The following is a 20,121-nucleotide window of genomic DNA, read 5'->3' as shown; positions in this document are numbered from 1 at the left end:
AAGCTATGGGATCCACACAGACTGTGTCTTGCACCTCCTAAAACTGCTTGGTGCCCTCAGGGGTGGTAAGGGACCCTTTTCAATTGCCAATGTTGAAGAAAGATTCAACTGTTGATTTATTTACATGGCTTAACTTTTGCCTCAGGACATAAAATGTCTTCGGCTGACCCTGGTGGACCTGCCATGATGGGTACCATTAAGAGTAGCAGAGTGGGTGACATCCCAATTGACATGGAGCAAAAAGAGACAGACAAACAAAGATTGAAAGAAAGACTTTGGGCTGCCTATAAACTGCGACTCTGGAGAACAGGGTTCGGTTTCTAGTTTGGCCATGAAACCCATTGGATGACCTTGGGCAAGTAACACGTTCTCAGCCTTAGAAGAAGGCAATGGCACACATCCTCCCCCAAAGAAATCTCATCAAGAAAACCCCATGATTAGGGTTGCCATAAGACTTGAAGGCACACAACAACAACAACAACAACAACGCTCAAATGCAATAGCCACAATCATTGCATAAGTTCTCCTATGGAAGCAGTTGGACATGTTTGTCTGATGTGGAACACCGGCATCAATTCAAAGTTGCGGACGTGGAGTACACATGAGGTGCCATCTTTCGGCCTCTGAGGGAGAGTAGGCTGGCCCAGTTCCATCAGGGGCTAGCCTGAAGAAAGAGGCTCCTCCCTCCCTGTCATCTTTCGGCCTCTGAGGGAGAGAGAAGGCTGGCCCAGTACCATCAGGGGCTAGCCTGAAGAAAGAGGCTCCTCCCTCCCTAACTGTCATCTTTCGGCCTCTGAGGGAGAGAGAAGGCTGGCCCAGTACCATCAGGGGCTAGCCTGAAGAAAGAGGCTCCTCCCTCCCTAACTGTCATCTTTCGGCCTCTGAGGGAGAGAGAAGGCTGGCCCAGTACCATCAGGGGCTAGCCTGAAGAAAGAGGCTCCTCCCTCCCTAACTGTCATCTTTCGGCCTCTGAGGGAGAGAGAAGGCTGGCCCAGTACCATCAGGGGCTAGCCTGAAGAAAGAGGCTCCTCCCTCCCTAACTGTCATCTTTCGGCCTCTGAGGGAGAGAGAAGGCTGGCCCAGTACCATCAGGGGCTAGCCTGAAGAAAGAGGCTCCTCCCTCCCCAACTGTCATCATTCAGCCTCTGAGGGAGAGAGAAGGCTGGCCCAGTACCATCAGGGGCTGGCCTGAAGAAAGAGGCTCCTCCCTTCCTAACTGTTATCTTTCGGCCTCTGAGGGAGAGAGAAGGCTGGCCCAGTACCATCAGGGGCTGGCCTGAAGAAAGAGGCTCCTCCCTCCCTAACTGTTATCTTTCGGCCTCTGAGGGAGAGAGAAGGCTGGCCCAGTTCCACCAGGGGCTAGCCTGAAGAAAGAGGCTCCTCCCTCCCCAACTGTCATCTTTCGGCCTCTGAGGGAGAGTAGGCTGGCCCAGTTCCATCAGGGGCTAGCCTGAAGAAGCAGAGCCCTCCCTCCGGTCCATCTGCCTTGGTCCAGGCCTCAGAGGGAGAGAAGAATGCTGGACCTGATTCCCTCCCCCCTCACCATTCCCTTCTCCTTTTGTGTCGTGTCTTTTAGATTGTAAGCCTGTGGGCAGGGAACTGTCTGTTATCCCCTCTATTGTAAACCGCTTGGATTCCCAGTGATTGGGCGGTATATAAATAAAACCTATTATTATTATTATTATTATTATTATTATTATTATTATTATTATTATGTCCAGATGTGCATGAATATTTGGTTGTGCATTCAGTCACACATCTGGTGTCTCGGTTTAGTTGCACACCATTTCCAAGCATTGCCTACCTGTGGCACAAGTAATGTGTAAGTCCATATGCATGTAATTTATGGTGCTAAAGCCCAATGCACAATCTTGGGCATAATGTTTAATCCTTATCTTTCTTTTTCCTTGTCATTATCGTTCTGATTCTCTTTTCTGTGTTTATACATACATAGAGTATAATATAATATAATCACACCTCTCTCACTATGATTGCTTCAGACACTTCTTCCAATAAGCAAATCTTACTAATTCTCAAAAACAATATTTGATCCTTATCCAGACATGATAATTTCATATCTGGTTGATACTTCCCTTGTTGATGTTGATGTGTCTTCAAGTTGTTTGGAACCTATGGCCTATCCGGGGGTTTCTCAACTTGTTTGCAACTTATGACCTATCAGGGGTTTTCTAGGCTTGAGAGCATATGACTAACCCAAGGTCTCTCCTTCCCATTTCCCACACTAAATGGATTGTTTGAAATATTGCCCAGAGAGATAATCCTCGAATTTCAACTATGAAGTAGTTACTTAGTCACTATGAAAGAGGAACTTTTGAAATATTTTCTAAAGCGATAGATGTGTTAGTCTATCCTATTACCTTCTATCCCAGTCCCACAACTATAGAACTGTGCTTGTATACCTGTGGCTACTATAGCAGTGCCTCAACTTGAAGTAGTAGACTGATATCCATGAAAGCTCATGCTGAAATAAATCATTTAGTCTCTGGCGTACTACCAGATTTCTCTCACTCCATTTTCCCTTTTTAAATATTGGCCTTTTTAAGCCACAAAGAATCAACATTCTAGTCAACATCCTGTACATATTCGTTGCTGTTGCGTGCCTTCAGGTTGTTTCTGACTTACGAGGACCTTAAGGAGACCCTATCATGGGTTTTTCTTGGTAAGGTTTGTTCAGAGGGGACTTGCCTTTGTCTTCCTCTGAGGCTGAGAGAATGTGGCTTGTCCAAGGTCAGCTAGTGGGTTTCCATGGCCGACTGGAGGTTTGAACCCTGGTCTCCAGAGCTGTAGTCCAACACTCTGACTACTCCACACTGATACACGTTTAGCATAGCAAAAAATATGCCAGTGTAGTTACACCAGATTCCACAACTGCACACCAGGCATCAAGCATGTGAGCTTTTGCAACAGTCAAAGAGCTCCTCACCCACCAACTCACAAGAGACATAACTCTATTCCTCACAGAACCATTGCTGCACTAGAAACTACACTTACACAACCTTTGAGGAAGCACAACTGCTTGTATAGCTATTTTTACTCTAGGAAAGTACCCCAACAGGAATCCAGGCAACAAATATGAAATATTCGAAGCACAATAACAATATTGTAGGTGATAATGTTAGTCCATGGCATTCCTGTCACTTGACTGGAAAGGCAAGATAATTTTGTGGTGGGGGCAAGTAGTTACTCTCAGCACTGCAAGGTGGATCCAAAGGCATCTGATATTATTTCTTCAGCTTTAACATTACTCTCCTGGGGTGCATCAACATTGTAGAAATAATGCAGTTTGATACCACTTTAACTGCCATGGCTCCATCCTGCAGAATCCTGGGATTTGTAGTTTGGAGAGGCACCAGCGCTCTTTAACAGAGAAGGCTAAAGACTGCAAAACTACAAACCCCAGGCTTCCATAGGATGGAGTTATGGCCTTTAAAATGGTATCAAACTGCATTTGTTTTGGTTTTTATTCTCTGTAATTTTATGGTGTTTTTAACTCTAGTGTTTTTATGATGTGTATATACTGTTTGTTCAAATTGTATAATGTTTTATACCCTTGTTGTAACCCACTTTGATCTCCTTTGGAAAAGCGGGCTATAAATAAACAGTATTATTATAAAAAAATAAACAGTATTATTATTATTATTATTATTATTATTATTATTATTATTTCTAAAGTATAGATGTGCCAATGCTTTTTGATTGCACCTCTGTAATCACTCCCATATTTCCATTCCTGACATCTGCACCCGATTTCTTCAGAGGTGGAGGAAGCCAGATTGCTTGGTCTTGGACTATCCTAGGCCCTAGATTTCAGGGCCAAAATCTGAGATGTAGAGAGGATTCCTGAGAACCAAAGAAGAAAAGAGACCAAGCCCTGAAATCTGAGAAGGAATTTAAAAAAAAACAAAACCAATTATGTTAGTATGCTGTGCTGACTTACATTTTCTGTGTTGATGGGAAAGATTTGCTAGAAGCTCATGCCTTTCATGCTCACCAGTGATTTCCTCTTTTCTCCAACTAAAATAAAATAGGTGAAAATCAACAATATTTTTGAGCTGCAATGAGAAGAACATGGCTGTTATACATGGCAGAAATACTCTGGAAGAATCTCTTCCCTGGGCCAGGATCATTTTTCTGAATCAGTTTTGTATGGCATAACCTCTTTAATTCTACTTTAAACTTTAAATTTCCGTGTGCCTAATCGAATTCATCCAAGTGTCCTCATTTTGCTTGTTCATTTGTTTTTCTGTGATTCCTTGTTTAAAACGTTGTCATGGCTGCATAGGATTCCCACACTTCAGGGGTCTGGACTTGAGTCTCATCCGCATGGGGAGAGGGAAGAATCTCAGGGTGAGATTGTTGCCTTGAAAGGTGTCTGTAAGATACATAAAACATACATGCAAATACAGTATTTATATATCTCACCAGGTGCCTTGGGTCTCACTTTGGGAGAAAAGCAGCATATAAATGATATAAATAAAATAAATAAAAACTCTCCATACTCTGCAACTTTTCACAGATGAATACCAGGACACCTGTGGCCAAGCAACAACAGAGTGTGGGAAAGAGTGTGAAAAAAGTTATTAATGAGGAAGAACACACAAGCTAGGAGAAGCTGCAGAAGTTTGCTTTTGCCTTAACCTGCTGGGAAGAATGAGAATCTGGAGTTTATCACACGGAGGTTTTTGCAGCTCAGATCCGGGGTGACTGCGGGTCCAACTATGCGAATTCACATTATAATGTTAATGTTTTATCACACCTGGTTGCCCTTCTGAATCGAGGGGGAATCAAATCCGTGTGAATTGTCTTACCACACCGGTGGGATTCAACGATTGTGCATGCTCAGTGGGGTCTGACTGCATCGAGACCTTGTACGTTTCTGGGGTGAAAAAGGGCGCAAGTTCTTGTACCCTGTTTCATGTAACTGCATGAATATTTGCCTCATGAATCTTTCTGTCTAATCATCCCCCTTTTTAATTTTCCCTTCCATTTCAGCAATTTCAACACAGAGACAGACAGACAGACAGACAGACAGACAAACTTATATGTATATTCACATTCACACACATACACACATGTATATATTCCAAAAAATGAGTTGCCCTACAAACACACCTCCTCCTCCAACATAGCGGCCGGGAAGTGCGCCTGAGGCGGGGGGGATAGGAAATGGAAGAAAACCATAGCCCTTCCCCTCATTGCAGATGGGAGGTATGGGAAGCCCAAGGTGAAAAACAGGATCCTGTCCAGTTCACATTATAACAAGAAGCTGTTTAACAAGCGCATAACTCCCAGGAAAGGTTTCAGCCTTATCCCAGCAACAATGGAGCGAACAACACTCCCCCCTCAGTCGCCCTGAAAGTGAAAGGACCACCAAAAGGAAATGGGGGAAATTGCATCATGGGAAATTTGCAACCTGGGGGGTTTGCGGTGGTCTACCAGAGCAGAAGCAAAGTTGCATTCCACACCAGACCAATTCAGAGTGAAATCGAAGTGAACTTGGAAGCAAATTCTGGGAAATCACTTTTTTTCTGATTTCACCAATTTCCATTTTGGAATCACTGTGGAAGTGCCACGGAAGGAGAGCCCATAGAAAGGAATCACGTCTGATAAAACATTCACGTTATAATGTGAATTCGCATCGTGGACCTGCAGTCACGTCGGATCTGAGCTGCAAAACCCCGCAAAAACCTCCATGTGATAAATGCCTCTGAGACCTTCTCTCTCTCCCATAATTGAAACTGCGGAATGCAAACTCCTTTGGCACATCAGACTCAGTTTGCAGCAACTGAAGTAAGCTGAGAACAAAGGAGGAAAGCAGAACATATAACAGATCAACATGTGGGGGGATTTGCACACACACACACACACACACACACATACACACACATTTTAGAGCCACACAGTATGAGGTGGCTGATGGACTATAATTTTTACCTATAGTCATCCAGCTTCAAACACAGTGAGGTCATGATAAATATGGAATTGCAGACATCCATTATGATCAAGGAATTGTGTAACTAGATGTTGCCTGGAAGTCTTGACAGCCCTCACCAACAAAGACAGGATGGGGAACACTGGCAGATGCAACCTAACAACATCAATTAATGTTTTAATTGGATTGGTTGCATGATGGCTTTTTAATGTATTATTTTAACTTATGTTGTAAACTTCCTTGGGTCACATCTTGGGAGAATGACAGGATGTTAGATAGAAATCAAAGACATAGCCGAGTTAGTCTGGAAAATCAGTATGCAAAGGGATCTTATAGCACATTTGACACTGAGAGAAGTTGGTAGCAGTGGCATTACTAGCAGTGTGCGGGGGATACTCCAGAGGGGAGTGTCATATGGTGGAGTGGTATTCCGGGGGGAGTGCTACCACCCAAGTCTGGAGGACTCAGAAGGCCTGGAAGGGGGGTTGCTGCCTTCTGAATCAATGGACTCAGAAGATGTGTGTGTGTGTGTGTGTGTGTGTGTGTGTGTGTGTGTGTGTGTGTGGCTGCCTTCCAAGTCTGGTAGACATGGATTGCTTGGGGGGGTGTCACTGTCTTCCAAGTCTGTGGGTGTTGTAGTGGTCTGGCCAAGTGGGGGAAGGACAAAACAGAGTGCTCACATGCACACACAAGAGGTGACACCAACCCTACTGACACCACTAGTTGGTGGCATGAGCTTTCATAAACATGAGCCTACTTGCTCAGTCTACTTGGTCTACTTTGCTTTGTTGAACATGTCTGCTTTCAACTTCTATCTTTCAGTTAGCCTCAAAGATATTACAAGATCCCTTTGCCTAATGATGTTAGAGAGCGAGCGAGCAATAACACTTATATCTCCATACCACTTTATAGTGCTAAGAACTCTCTAAGCAGTTTACAATTTGTAAGCCAATTGCCTCCAACAAGCTTGGTACTCATTTTATTGACCCATGGAAGGATGGAGGACTGAATCAACCTTGGAGCCCTCCATCAACGAATTCACAACGTTGTGGCTGCAGTACTGACATTTCACCATTGTGCCACTAGGATTCCATATATAGATTTCTGCCAGATAGGTAGACAGACAGAAAGGACAGACAGACTATGGACCTTATCACACTGCTTAAATAATCTGGTTTACCTCTTCCAAACTGAAGTATAATTTGGACTGCAACCAGGTCCTATCACAAGGATTTTGCCGCAGAAGCTGCCAGCTGAGTCCAGCCCAGCTGCAGCCCGGGTCCCAGGCATGCTTTGGGAGCCTCATTTCGAAATCGGGAGCTTTCCAACTTCAAAAAAGGGCCACTGAAGCACGCCGGGGACCCAGGCTGCAGATGGGCTGGACTTGCCTGGTGGCTTCAGCAGCAAAATCTTTGTGGTAGGACCTGGCTACAGTGTGAATTAGACTTCAGTTTGAAAGAGGTAAACCAGGTTATTTAAACAATGCAATAAGGTCCTTAGACTAAAACTAGAGGAGATTCTCAAGCCCACTAACATGGAACCCACTGCTCGCATGACCTTGCAACATGGGTCTTCCATAAAGCCACCATGGTTAATAATTATTGTCAAATGGTCTTCCAAGATGTTGTTCAAGGATCTGTTAAAGCAATCTATGCTTGGACCCATAATCATATTGTGTTCAGAATCAGAGGCATTACTTTAAAAATAATAATAATATACTACTACTACTAACAACAACAACAACAACAACTTTAGAATCCTTAAATTAGGAGTGGGGGGGTTCTTTGGCCCTCCAAAAATGGTTGAACTGTAGCTCCCATCCGCACTAGGTAGCAGAATTAGTGGCAATGGATCGTAGGAGTTGCAATACAAGAACAGGAGCAGCTGTTCATCATCCCTGCATAAATTTATAAATGCATTTATTCATTTTATTAAAATATTTATACTGTATTTTTATATCCAAGTACCTCAGTGTGGCTTAGCCATGTTTAATTATTTGAAAGGGTGTCAAACTGAAAAAGGAGCAAGCTTGATTTCTGCTGCTCCAGAGACTAGGAGACAGAGCAATGGATTCAAACTACAGGAAAAGAGATTCCACCTAAAACTTTAGCAAGAACTTCTTGACAGTAAGAGCTGTTGGACAGTGGAAGATGGTGCTTTCACATCTGGTGGCGTCTCCTCCTTTGGAGGTTTTTAGAGGCTGGATGGTCGCCTGTCAGGAGTGCTTTGCATGGCTAGCCCTTGGGGTCTCTTCCAATTCAATGATAATGAATCAGAACCATTTAAAACAGTAAAATTAATTTAAAAGATAAAATAATATTTACCCATTTAACTCTTTAAAAGGGGCAATTTAAAAACAGTTCAAACTATTTAAAAGCACTCATGTGGAAATTGTGCAGGGCTTTATAATGTAAAACCCAAGCCTTGAAATTACCTGAGAAACAGAATGGTAATCTACAAAGCTCTTGAAGTACTGATGTAATGTGTACTTGCTATTTTACCTGATATTGAACAGCAATAAATCAGATTATCTTCATGCAAGGATTGTGGACTATGTACAGCTACAACAGAAATATTGTTGGGGAAAGTTATAAAGAGGTAAAGATGTTTTAAAGAGGTAAAGAAGCCATGCAAAACCTTTTTTAAAAAAGGAACAATTAAGTGGGGATTTTCCTGTTCTCAACATAATACTATAACTGCTGTTTACAGTTTCTCTGCAACGATTTATATTATCTACTGGGTGGTTTCCACTAGAAAAGGGAAGTCTTTGTTTGGAGTGACTCATTTAGAAAGTTTCCAATAATGATTATTTTAGACAATGCTTAATACAATGAGTAAGAAGCTGGTTCTAATTCATTGTTCCTTAGAGATGATTATTTGTCATCTATATATAGCAAACCACACATGTTGACTCTTCTATAGAAATTATGAAATGTATGACATTACTTCCCCTTTTTATTTCTACTTATTCTGTTACCATCTAATGAACGTAGGTTGTTATAGCTGGGCAGGTACGTTTCATGGTGAGAGCCAGCATGGGGTACCGGTTCGAGTATTGGACTATGACTCTGGAGACCAAGGTTCAATTCCCAGCTCAGCCACTGAAACCCACTGGGTGACCTGGGACAAGTCACATTTTCTCAATCTCAAAAAAAGGCAAAACCAACCCCACTCTGAACAAATCTTGCCAAGAAAACCCTGTGATAGATTTGCATTAGAGCCACCACAAGTCAGAAACAATTTGAAGACATAGTTTTCTGTGGGTTTTCCGAGTATGTGGTCATGTTCTGAACACAGCCATATATTCCAGAAATCCCACAGAAAAGTATGGATGCTGGCTGTGAAAGCCTTCAACTTCAAACGTGAAGATACATAACAAAACATGCCACCAATGCTATGCCAACAAGTTGCATTTGTGTGTGTTTGTGCCTCCAAGTTGCCTATTGACTTATGGTGGGCCCATAAATTTCATTGGGTTTTCTTAACGCAAGGAATATGGATTTATCAAAGCTAACTGTAGTTTATAAGTGTAAAAAGAATCTGAGATGACAGAAGGAAAATGATGTGGCAGTCATGGCCATAGGACAATTCATTCATGCAGTGCATGTTATGCACACTATTTGTCTATGGATCTTGCCTTTGTTTAATTTTTAGGTACCAGCTGTGATTCCCAAGGGATGACCTATGCCAGTGGTTCTCAAACGGTGGGATGGGAACCCAAGGGGGGTGGGCATGAGATGTGGAAGCTCTGATCTCTCCTCCTCCTTCCCCTCTTCCCAAATTTTTATGTGTAAAATTTACACATGTTGAATTATATTTTGGAGTTCCTTCAATAAAACTGTTCTAATTTGAACAATGTTCTTTCATTATAAAATGTTAAAATATAAATATACATGAATGTGTGAATGAAAATATGCACACTAAATAAAACAAAAAACAAAAAAAAATGTTTATTTAGTATGCACATTTTTGAACAATATTTTTATTCATATATTACATGGAATGGCTGTGTGTGTGTGTGACATCCACCTATAAATATAAAGGGGGTCCCAATGGTAAAAAGTTTGAGTACCACTGACCTATGCAACTTTGGACACCTCTTGTTTGCTAGTTGCCTTCAGAAATCAGACTAGAGAGCTGTAGACAAATATTTGGTTGATTAGTTCAAATAAATATTTTAAACTCTGCCTCATCCGACTTATGCCTCTTTGACCTTGTGGCCTTTGGCTGCCAGACTTCTTGCCACCTCATGCCAATACATACAACTGTCTAAGTCCCCACTGACCAACCCTCCCACCTGACTGGCTTCTCCTTTTGACCTCTCAGTAGTTATGACATCTAGTCACCTTGCTTTTTCCTTATATGTCATCTCTCACTAATAGCCTTATTGCATGAGAAAAGAAAGCCAAAATGGAGTGGGAGAATAGCAGCTTTCTCTGTGCCTCTCTTTATGCTGTCGTAGCACAGAGGGAGATGGTTGTAAAAGCGTGCCTTTTGACAAATGGATTTTTCCAGTGCAACATCTCCCACAGGAAGAGAATGGAAGTGCTTTGACAGCATGCAGAAACACAAGGCAAGGAGAAAGCCGTCTCTCTCTGTTTCTCTGCTTCTCAGCTTTCTGTAAGCCTGAGGGCAGGGATCTAGCAAATTAATGATTTGTAAGCCATCCTGGGAGTCTTTTTAGTGAGGAAGGAAAGAAGACTAATTGTTGGGCAACACCCAGCAAGTGTCCAGGAACTGAAAAGGACTGTTAAGAGCCTGGGACCCCGATGGGTAACTGCGACAGGAGCATAGGGTCAGAATTGGGGTTACAATTTTAGATGGCCATTACTTCACCCAAATGTGTTTAACACTGCAGAAATGGAAGTTATCACACACATTCCCAGCACTCCTGGTGCTTTCACTCAGCTATACTGAATAACATAATTTAAAAAACCCTCAAATGGATCATTTCCCACCCCTACCCATTCTCCCGCCAAGCCTGCATTTTATTGTCCATGTTTCCTGAATAAAACTGTCTCACAACCTCTTTTTCTATTTGTGTGCAGGGTTCTTTTGGCCCATATAAAGTTGGGTTAACATTTTTTAAAAAGATTAATGTGAGTCCAGATGGCACAGACACCACCCAGATGTTTCCAGTGAAGCCACAAAAACATAAAAATATTGAAAATCATGCAAGCAAAAATGGGGAGATGGAGGAAAGATGATGAGTCAGATACTGCTAGACAGACCCATGGTTTTGGAAACAAAAGACCAATTCACTCAGATTTTTAAAAATGTTTTTTATCAATTCAGCACTATTTGCTCAAACCATTTTTGCACAAATTTGGAGCATGGAAATGACAGAATTGCAGTGTAGTTATTTAAAAATACTCATTTTAAAAATATCAGTTGGGCCTTTTTTATATCAAGGATATTGCACCCTTAATTGAATAGCCATTGCAATTTTTTTTTAAATGGGAAGTAAGAATTTTAGAGCTAATTAAAAGATCAATCAAAAGCAATAATCATAGTGATAAGATGGGACCTGCCAGCTAAGATGTGCTGAAGTCACAATGTGTCACTGAACAAGTTAAAATCAAGTGTTTTGGAAAACTAGTACAACAGTCAGCCCTCCACATTTGGGACTTTAACTTTTGCGGATTTGATTATTCATGGATTTGATTAATATGTTCTCTCTAGGAACTTCTAGATCTTCCAGCACAGCTCTATGGTCAACAGCTGCCAAAAATCACCCTGGGAGACATAGAGATTCCTACAGAGAACACTTCTCTAGGAATGTGTAGGTCCTCCAACACAATTCTATGGCCAATTTATGGCAGATGTTGACCATAGAGTTGCTACAAGGAAAGAGATTCCACTTCAACATTAGGAGGAACTTCCTAAGAGTAAGAGCTACTCAACAGAGGAAGACACTCTCTTGGAGTTTGATGGAGTCTCCTTATTTGGGAGTCTTTAAACAGAGGCTGGATGGCCATCTGTCAGGATCCTTTGATTGTGAGTTCCTGCATGGGAGGGGGTTGGACTGGATGACCTTTGAGACCCCTTCTAACTCTGTGAATCTATGATTCTAACAACAATAAGTTTCTTCCCCGAGTATGCCGTTGTCCAACCTCAGATACAGTACAAATCAGATTCCCCTTTTTAATGTATTTCCTTTTCAGCTTTTCTGAGGGTTCTGTTATGGCCTTTAGTAACCATGAGCCACGCTAAGGTCAGCCTGACTGGCTTTTGGGAGAAGAAAGAAGGAAGAAGCTGCTGCTGAAAAGACCCTACAACCTCTTCTGCATGCCTCAAACCAAGAAGAGTGTGCTTGGTGGCCTTTGGACAATCCACTCCCTTAGCAGCACGGATTCCCTAGAAAACCATCCAGACTGAGCAATCACCCCACACTGGGCTGCAAAGGAGAGAAAGGAGGTGAAGAGAAGTGGTGGAGAGTGTGAGAGAGTTCAAGATGGAGAGTGAGTTATGACAATATGCATGCTAAACATAAACAATTTTTTTTATTCATATGACTTCATTTGATTTCAAATGAAATCAATCCATTTGAAATGCGGTGCTGGAGAAGAGTGCTGAGGATACCGTGGACAGCCAAGAGGACAAATGGGTCCTAGAACAGATCAAGCCAGAAAGCTCCTTGGAAGCCAAGATGACCAAATGGAGGCTGCCGTACTTTGGCCATGTCATGAGAAGGCACAACTCATTGGAAAGGCAATAATACTAGGAAAGTGGAGGGAGGTAGAAAGTGAGGAAGACCACATGCTAGATGGACAGACACTATGAAGGGGGTCACAGGTATGAATTTATAGGACCTGAGCAGAAAAATGGAAGATAGGGAGTCTTGAAGATGTGTCATCCACAGGGTTGCCATGAGTCAAGTCTGAGACAAAGGCAGTTAACAAGAACAACAACAAACTTTCAGCAGGGGCACAACGTTCGTATGTAGATGTAAACGGGGTCATGGGGTAAAAGATTTGAGAACCACTGGCCTAACCTACAAGTCTGTCTGGATTTGGGCTGTCCAGGAATTTTAGTAAAGCATATCCCATTTGGCAGCTCTAGTGTGGCTTAAGTAAAACCAGCATTTCACACTCTTCATCTACAATGCACTGTGGCGCACATACAATCACTCACTCTGCAGTTTTATCACACAAGAGGAAATTGGCCAAATTCCATGCAGAAATAGGATTTAAAACCACAAAAGCAGGCTCGTTTTCTGACGCACTGAGCATTAATCCGAAATTAACCCACACAGAAAGTGGACAAATCCCGCAAAAGTGGTATCAATTTCAGACATATCAGGGGCACTGAGCATTAATCCAATATTAACTCGCACAGAAAAAGGACAAATTTGACCACTTTTTACTTTCAGGAAAATCCCGAAAGTAAAAAGCGGCCGATTTTGTCCACTTTCTGTGCAGGCTAATGTCGGATTAATGCTCAACGCCCCCGACATGTCTGAAAACAATCTCACTTTTGCAGGATATTCCCGGAATTTAAATCCAGTTTCTGCATAAGATTAGGGCACTTAGCCCCCCCCCCCCATGTGATAAACTCCTATAGTAACCAAATGCATTTCCATCTCAATAACTGCTCCACAGGCAATTGTTCCACAACTCAGGGACTCAAACTTGTATTAAATTGTTGTTGTGTACCCTCATGTCATTCCCCACTTAGGGCAACCCTAAGGCAACCATATCATGGGATTTTCTTGGCAAGATTTGTTCAGAGATTTGTCATTGCCTTCCCCTGAGGCTGAGAGATTGTGACTTGCCCAAGGTGGGTTTCATGGCCGAAGTGGGAATCTAACCTTGGTCTCCAGAGTCATAGCCTACTGAAACCACTACAACCACACTGGCTCCCTTGTGGTAAATTACACATCTAGAGGGGAAAAACATGAAACTTTTTGGTAAGTTGAACTCTTGTGGTAACTCTGTTTCAAAAGGGTGCACACTTGAGGAGGCAGAAGATTTGTTGTGTTGTGCCTTCAAGTTGTTTCCGAGTCATGACAACCCAAAGGCTACTGTGGGGTTTTCTGGAGCTGAGAATGTGTGGCTCACTCCAGGTCACCCAATGGGTTTCCATGGGTTCGCGGAGAATCCAACCCTGATTTTTCAGAGTAGTAACCCAGCACTCACACCACACTGGGCCTCAGGAGGAGGATAGGGCAAAGTTTTATCAAATTTATTTCCAGATAAAACCTCTGTTTTCATATTGTGCAATGTTTTTATCACTAGGAGCCAAGAACTCCCAGGTGATCATAGGCTCACACATCTTGCAACATGCAGTATTTAGACAAAGTGCAGTGAGTGAAGAAACCACACTCTCAAAACAATTGAATTGCTCCTCTAAATGGGTGGCTTTGGCACAAATCCCCTCAGCCTGCTTTATTTCATTAGATACTGGCTACTAGATAGATGTAACAACATGCATCTCATATAATGAATAAGTTTATTAGGGAAGCTTGGCCAGAGTTTGGAAAAATTAGTTGGTGGCCATCCTCCTTAGGAGGTTCTGGGAAACCAAAACAACAATTTTCTCCTTGCCTTCAGTGTGGTTTTGAACTTGTTTTGGCCTGTTTCTAGGCTCTGTGCAAACTAATGGATTTTTTAAAAATGTACCTTTATTAGTATTTGCAATTTACCAACCATTATTATGGCCACTGAGGAATTTCATTTTGATTCCAGGAACTGGCAGCACACCTTGAATGATCTATCTGTTGACAGTGAACTCCCACCTGTAAGACTGAAAATTATATAAACATTAAGGAATGGTATTGTTAATAATATCTTTTATTATAGTTTTGCTCTTTATTTGAGCATTGACAGGAGAGAAAAACAAAAGAATTTATTTGGAAAGAGGAAGTAGGTAAGAGTTTTTGTCTGTTTGGACTGTTACAGATGACTGATTTTCAAATGCGAATATTGAAAGATTATGTGACCGTTGAATTTTTGGCATATACCCTTGTTCCTCATTGCCAAAAGGGTGGGCAAAATCTGGCACTTCACATGTTGCTGAGCTGCAATTCCCATCAGCCTTAGTTAATGCAGCCAGTGGTGAGGAGTGCTGGATTTGCAGTACTGCAACATCTGGAGGGCTATGCTTTTCCCATCTATAATAGCTAAGCGGTATAGTGGGTTGAGTATTGGACTATAACTCTGGAGACCAGAGTTCAAATCCCAGCTCGACCATGGAAACCCACAGGGTGACCCTGGGCAAGTCACACTCTCTCAGCCTCAAGAGGATGCCAATGGCAAACCCACTTTGAAGAAACATGACAAGAAACCTGATAACAAGTTCGCCTTAGGGTTGCCATAAGTTGGAAACAACTTGAAGGCACACAACAACAACAAATGCACAGCCTAAATGTAGTTTCAGCAACAATACCAAAAGTCTAACATCTTCTATACAGTTGTCTCAAAGGTGCTACAAGATGCCTTTGCATAATGATGCCTCCCTAAGCCAAATGGATATAAATCCAATAAATAAATAAATATGTCTGTCACAAAGTCTAAATATTTGAAATAAATATATATTCCTTCACTGTTCACCTTGACTCCCTCTCTTCTGTGACTTTGGCTGTATCTGCACTGTGGAAATAATGCAGTTTGATACCACTTTAACTGCCATGGCTCAATGTTGTATAATTTTGGGATTTGTAGTTTGGTGAGATATCTATCCTTCTCCTTCAGAGAGCTCTGGTGCCACCATAAACTACAAATCCCAGGATTCTATGCCATGTCAGTAAAAGTGATGTCAAACTGCATTGTTCCTGCAGGACAGATGCAGTCGTGGTCTGTGCTGGATGATAAGAGTATAAACTTCTCTAAGGAAGAACCTATAATCCTGCACTTTGTAAAGCGCCATGCACAGATGCAATATGTATCATTTACATTTATATCCCAATTTTCTTCCTGTGACCTCACTGTGAAACGCATGGCACCTCTTACTCCCCACTTTGTCCCCACAACAACCTTGTGGGGAAGGCCAAGATGAGAGACAGCAGCTGGCTAAGGTCAACTGGTGAGTTTGATGACTCAGTACGAATAGCACCTGAATTCCTGACATCCAGGAGTCAAGGTGGAAGGGACTCCATTTCTCTCCAGGAGTCACTTGTTGCCCTGCTGAAATCTGACAGTGTGCTTCTGTGGGGGGAAAAGACCCATTTCCATCTATGAAACAGCCTGTTTCATGTTACAACGAGGCACTTGAGGAGCTCATTTGAACTGAGGTTAATTGGTACCTTTGGGAGGCTTCCAGGAAGACTAATTGGCTGTCAGTTGAGACACATGTTATCAAACACCTTCATTTAAAATGGAAGTGGCTGCCTTAAAGGTGAAAAAGAATAAGTTTTTTCTCTTCCAGTTGCTGCTGCTAGCTACTCCAGAGTCGACCCGATTCATGGTGATACTGTGGATGAGGCATCTCTAAGCCCTCCATCCTCTACTTGTTTGCTCAGCTCTTGTAGATTTAGGCCTGTGACCTCCCTGATTGAGTCTCTGTCCATTCACCTAGCATACAGTCTTCAGCTCTTTCTGCTGCCTTTAACCTATCCTAGCATTGTTGTCTTTTCTAGTGCGTCTTTCTCATGACGTGGCCAAAGTACAACAACCTCAGTTTCATCATCTTAGCTTCCAGGGAGACTTCAGGATTGATCTGTTCTACGATCTATTTATTTGTCTTTTTGGCTGTCCATGGTATTCGCAGAACTCTTCCTCTTCAGAACCACACCTCAAATGAATTTATTTTCCTCCCATCTGCCTTCTTCACTGTCCAGCTCCCACATCCATCCATGGTGATGGGGAATACAATGGCTTGGCGATTCTAACTTTAGTGCTCAGTTGTACATCTTTATTCTTTAGGATCTTGTCTAGTTCTTTCATGGCTGCCCTTCCCATTCCTAGTCTTCTTCTGATTTCTTGACTGCAGTCTCTGTTCTGATCACTGTTTGATCCAAGGTATAGGAAATCTTTAACTATTTCGATTTCTTCATTGTCTAGGCTGAATATAGAGCCTCTACGGCCATTATTTTTGTTTCATTTATGTTTAGCAACAAGCCTGCCTTTGCACTTTCTTCCTTCACCTTCCTTAGCAATGGTTCCAAGTCCATTATGTTTTTCTATTAGTGTTATGGTGTCATCCATATATCTTAAATTGTTGATGTTGCTTCCTCCTATTTTCACTCCTCCTTCTTCTAAGTCCAAACTTGCTCTTCATATATTTTCTGCATACAAGTTGAATTAGTAAGGAGATAAGATGCAGCCTTGCTTGACCCTTTTGCCAATTGGGAACCATTCTGTTTCTCCATACTCTATTTTTACAGTTGCCTTTTGTCCTAAGAACAGATTTCTCATAAGGAGGATCAAATGGAAGGGCACTCCCATGTCTTTAAGAGCTTTTCTTGATCTATGCAGTCAAAGGCTATAGTCTATAAAGCACAAGTTGATTTTCTTCTGGAATTCCTTGGCGTGTTCCATTTGCCATCATATGTTTGCAATGTGGTCTTTAGTAGCTCTTCCTTTCCTGAAGGACCCCTGGGATTTCTCTCTCCATGTAGCACTGGAGTCTATATGTTACAGAACTTTAAGCATAATTTTGCTTGTGTGGGAATTTAAATCCATGGTCCTGTAGTTGCTGGAGTCTTTTCTGTCTCCTTTTTTGTGGATGGGGATGTATACCAAACGTTTCAGTATGTTGGTCACCATTTTGTTTGCCATGTTTGTTGGCATATTTAACACTGGAGTTGATACTGTCCGTATGCATTGTATCAGTTCTACTGGAACAACATCTGTTCCTGGTAATTTAGTCTTCCCAGTTTCTCTTCCTGCAGCTTCTAGAATTTGGAGGTCATCTCTGCATCTTCATTCCATATGTCATTTATTTTTTCATCTCTTTTATAAAGCTCTTCTGTGAATGGCAACCAATGTCAGCTGCTACACCACCCACTATACCACCTATTAAAAAATTTTAAAAGTTGCAAACGTTTGAACATTTCCCAGAATATATTCCTCCCATGGGAGGAACTTTTGTACCAGAGACTGGAACTATAAAATATGGGCATGCGAAGACGCGTTTTAGTTAAGACGGTGTCTTCTGACCCTCAATTATTCCTAGTTATGTAACATCCTGTCTTTATGCAGTCATTATTAGATTTGCTAATGACAGATTTGAAATGCACTAGTCATGAATTTAGGGTTGCACTTTAAAAAATTTTTTGTAAAGACTGAGGTTTTATCTTTAACCTTTGCAGTGCCAGACAAAAAATATTGGCGAAGCCTTTCCAGAAGCAGAGGTGGGATGAGCTGATTAAAATCCATAAAGGAGAGCTATTATGTTCATACTTTCCTCCACAAAAAAAATAAGTCTAGCACTTTGATACTTCAACTGTCACAGCTTCATCTTATGGACTCTTGGGCTTTGTAATATTTACAAAATATTTTGACAAACATTTAGGAGGAGAGCATTAGTGCTTTGCGTATGCATGTGCCTTCAAGTTGCCTGTTGACTTATGGAAACCCCTTTAATTTTTCATAGGGTTTTCTTAGGCAAGGAATCCTCAGAGGTGGTTTTGCCAGCTCTTTCCTCTGAAATGTAGTCTACAGCACCTGATATTCATTGGCGGTTCCCATCCAGTGACTAACCAGGTTGCTTCCAAGATCAGATGGGATCTGGTGCCTTCGGGATGTGAATACCTGTACGTGCTTTCAAGCTGGGGGTTAACTTGTGGTGACCCCCTATATTTTGGAGGGTTTTCTTATGCAAGGAATACTGAGGTGATTTTACCAGTTCGTAACTGTGAAGCATTACTTACAGCACATCTTCATTGATGGTCTCCCATCCAAGTACTAACCAGGGCTGATCCTGCTTAGCTTCCAAGATCAGATGGGATGTGGTGCCTTTAGGGAATTTAGGACATACTAAACTACAAATCCCAGGAATCTGTATAATAGTCAAGGCAAGTAATTATAGCAATGTAATATAACTGTGTAGCATGAAAGCACTCATCTGTATACCTTGGTATTAATTAGCCAAATATTCCTGGAAAATGGGATCAGTCATTCCTCATTCAGTATTTCACCATTTAGCTTAGCAAAACTTTGGCGTTTGGGTTTTCACAGTGGATTATGCAGGACATATATTTAAGCTTACATATGTTTTGTCTATGGAAATACATGACACTTTTCACAGCACAGAGCCAAGTTATCTAACAAAGCCAGAAAACATAAACAAGAAATGGTGGAAGGGTTTATTATGAATGAAAGATAATGATTAGCAACTTATAATTCTGTGAATGAGGCAATTTAAATGCACAATTTTTTAAAAAACCCTCATCTGGAAACACTCTTAAAACTTGATGTTGCAGTTGTTTGTATAATTTTATTTTTTGTAAGAAAGTAATAGTTCAGATTTTTTATTTCCATAACTTAGCATGCACTCTTTTGCTTGTTGTTGTGTGCCTTCAAGTCCTTTGATTTCAGGCGTTTTTCTTGGCAGGATTTGTTTGCCTTTGCCTTCCTCTGAGGCTAAGAGGATGTGACTTGCCAGCAGTCACTCAGTGGGTTTCAATAGCCAAGCAGGGATTAGAACCCTGGTCTCAAGTCATAGGCTGCATCTTCACAGCAGAATTAATGCAGTTGAACACCACTTTAACTGCCATGACTCAATGATATAGAATTCTGAGATTTGTAGTTTTGTGAACTATTTAGCCCTCTGTCAGAGAGCCCTTGCACCATAACAAACTAAAAATCCCTGGATTCCATGAGATGGAGCCATGACAGTTAAAGCTGTGTCGAACAGCATTAATTCTGCAGTATGGCAGCAGCCGTCGTCCAGTGCTCAAACCACAACAGGTTGGCTCTAGGTTCCTTATTTTTCGTTCTAGATTCTTTCTTTCTTTTTGCCCCTTCTAGGTTCTTCTCTCCTTCTAAGTTCCTTTCCCTCTTTTCTAGAGTCTTTATTATCCCCATCTAGGTCCCCCTTTTCCTTCTAGATTCTTCATTTCCCCTTCTAGGTCCCTTCTTCTTATTCTAGATTCTTCATTCCCCCCATCTAGGTCCCTTTTTCTTCTTCTTCTAGATTCTTCACTTCCCCTTCTAGGTCCCCCCTTTCCTTCTAGACTCATCATTTCCCCTTCTAGGTCGCCTTTTCTCCTTCTAGATTCTTCACTT

The 20,121-nt window shown here is 41.8% G+C and overlaps 1 long non-coding RNA gene across 1 annotated transcript in view; it reads right to left on the bottom strand.

The window, feature by feature from the left end:
- Positions 1–18,888, bottom strand: part of LOC149317907 (uncharacterized) — a 34,519-nt gene extending 15,631 nt beyond the window's left edge. Inside the window, exons 1-3 of the long non-coding RNA XR_016279942.1 lie at positions 18,765–18,888; positions 14,575–14,698; positions 3,959–4,035 (exon numbers count right to left, since the gene is read on the bottom strand). This is a non-coding gene — a long non-coding RNA (uncharacterized LOC149317907). The remainder of the gene's footprint in view (positions 1–3,958; positions 4,036–14,574; positions 14,699–18,764) is intronic.
- Between the last annotated feature and the right edge of the window lie 1,233 nt (positions 18,889–20,121).

This window comes from Sceloporus occidentalis, unplaced genomic scaffold, assembly GCF_023333645.1.
Source record: "Sceloporus occidentalis isolate IW3139 unplaced genomic scaffold, rSceOcc1.0.p SCAF_2, whole genome shotgun sequence".
NCBI classification, from domain to species: domain Eukaryota; kingdom Metazoa; phylum Chordata; class Lepidosauria; order Squamata; family Phrynosomatidae; genus Sceloporus; species Sceloporus occidentalis.
This window is presented reverse-complemented; position numbering and strand designations above follow the sequence as displayed.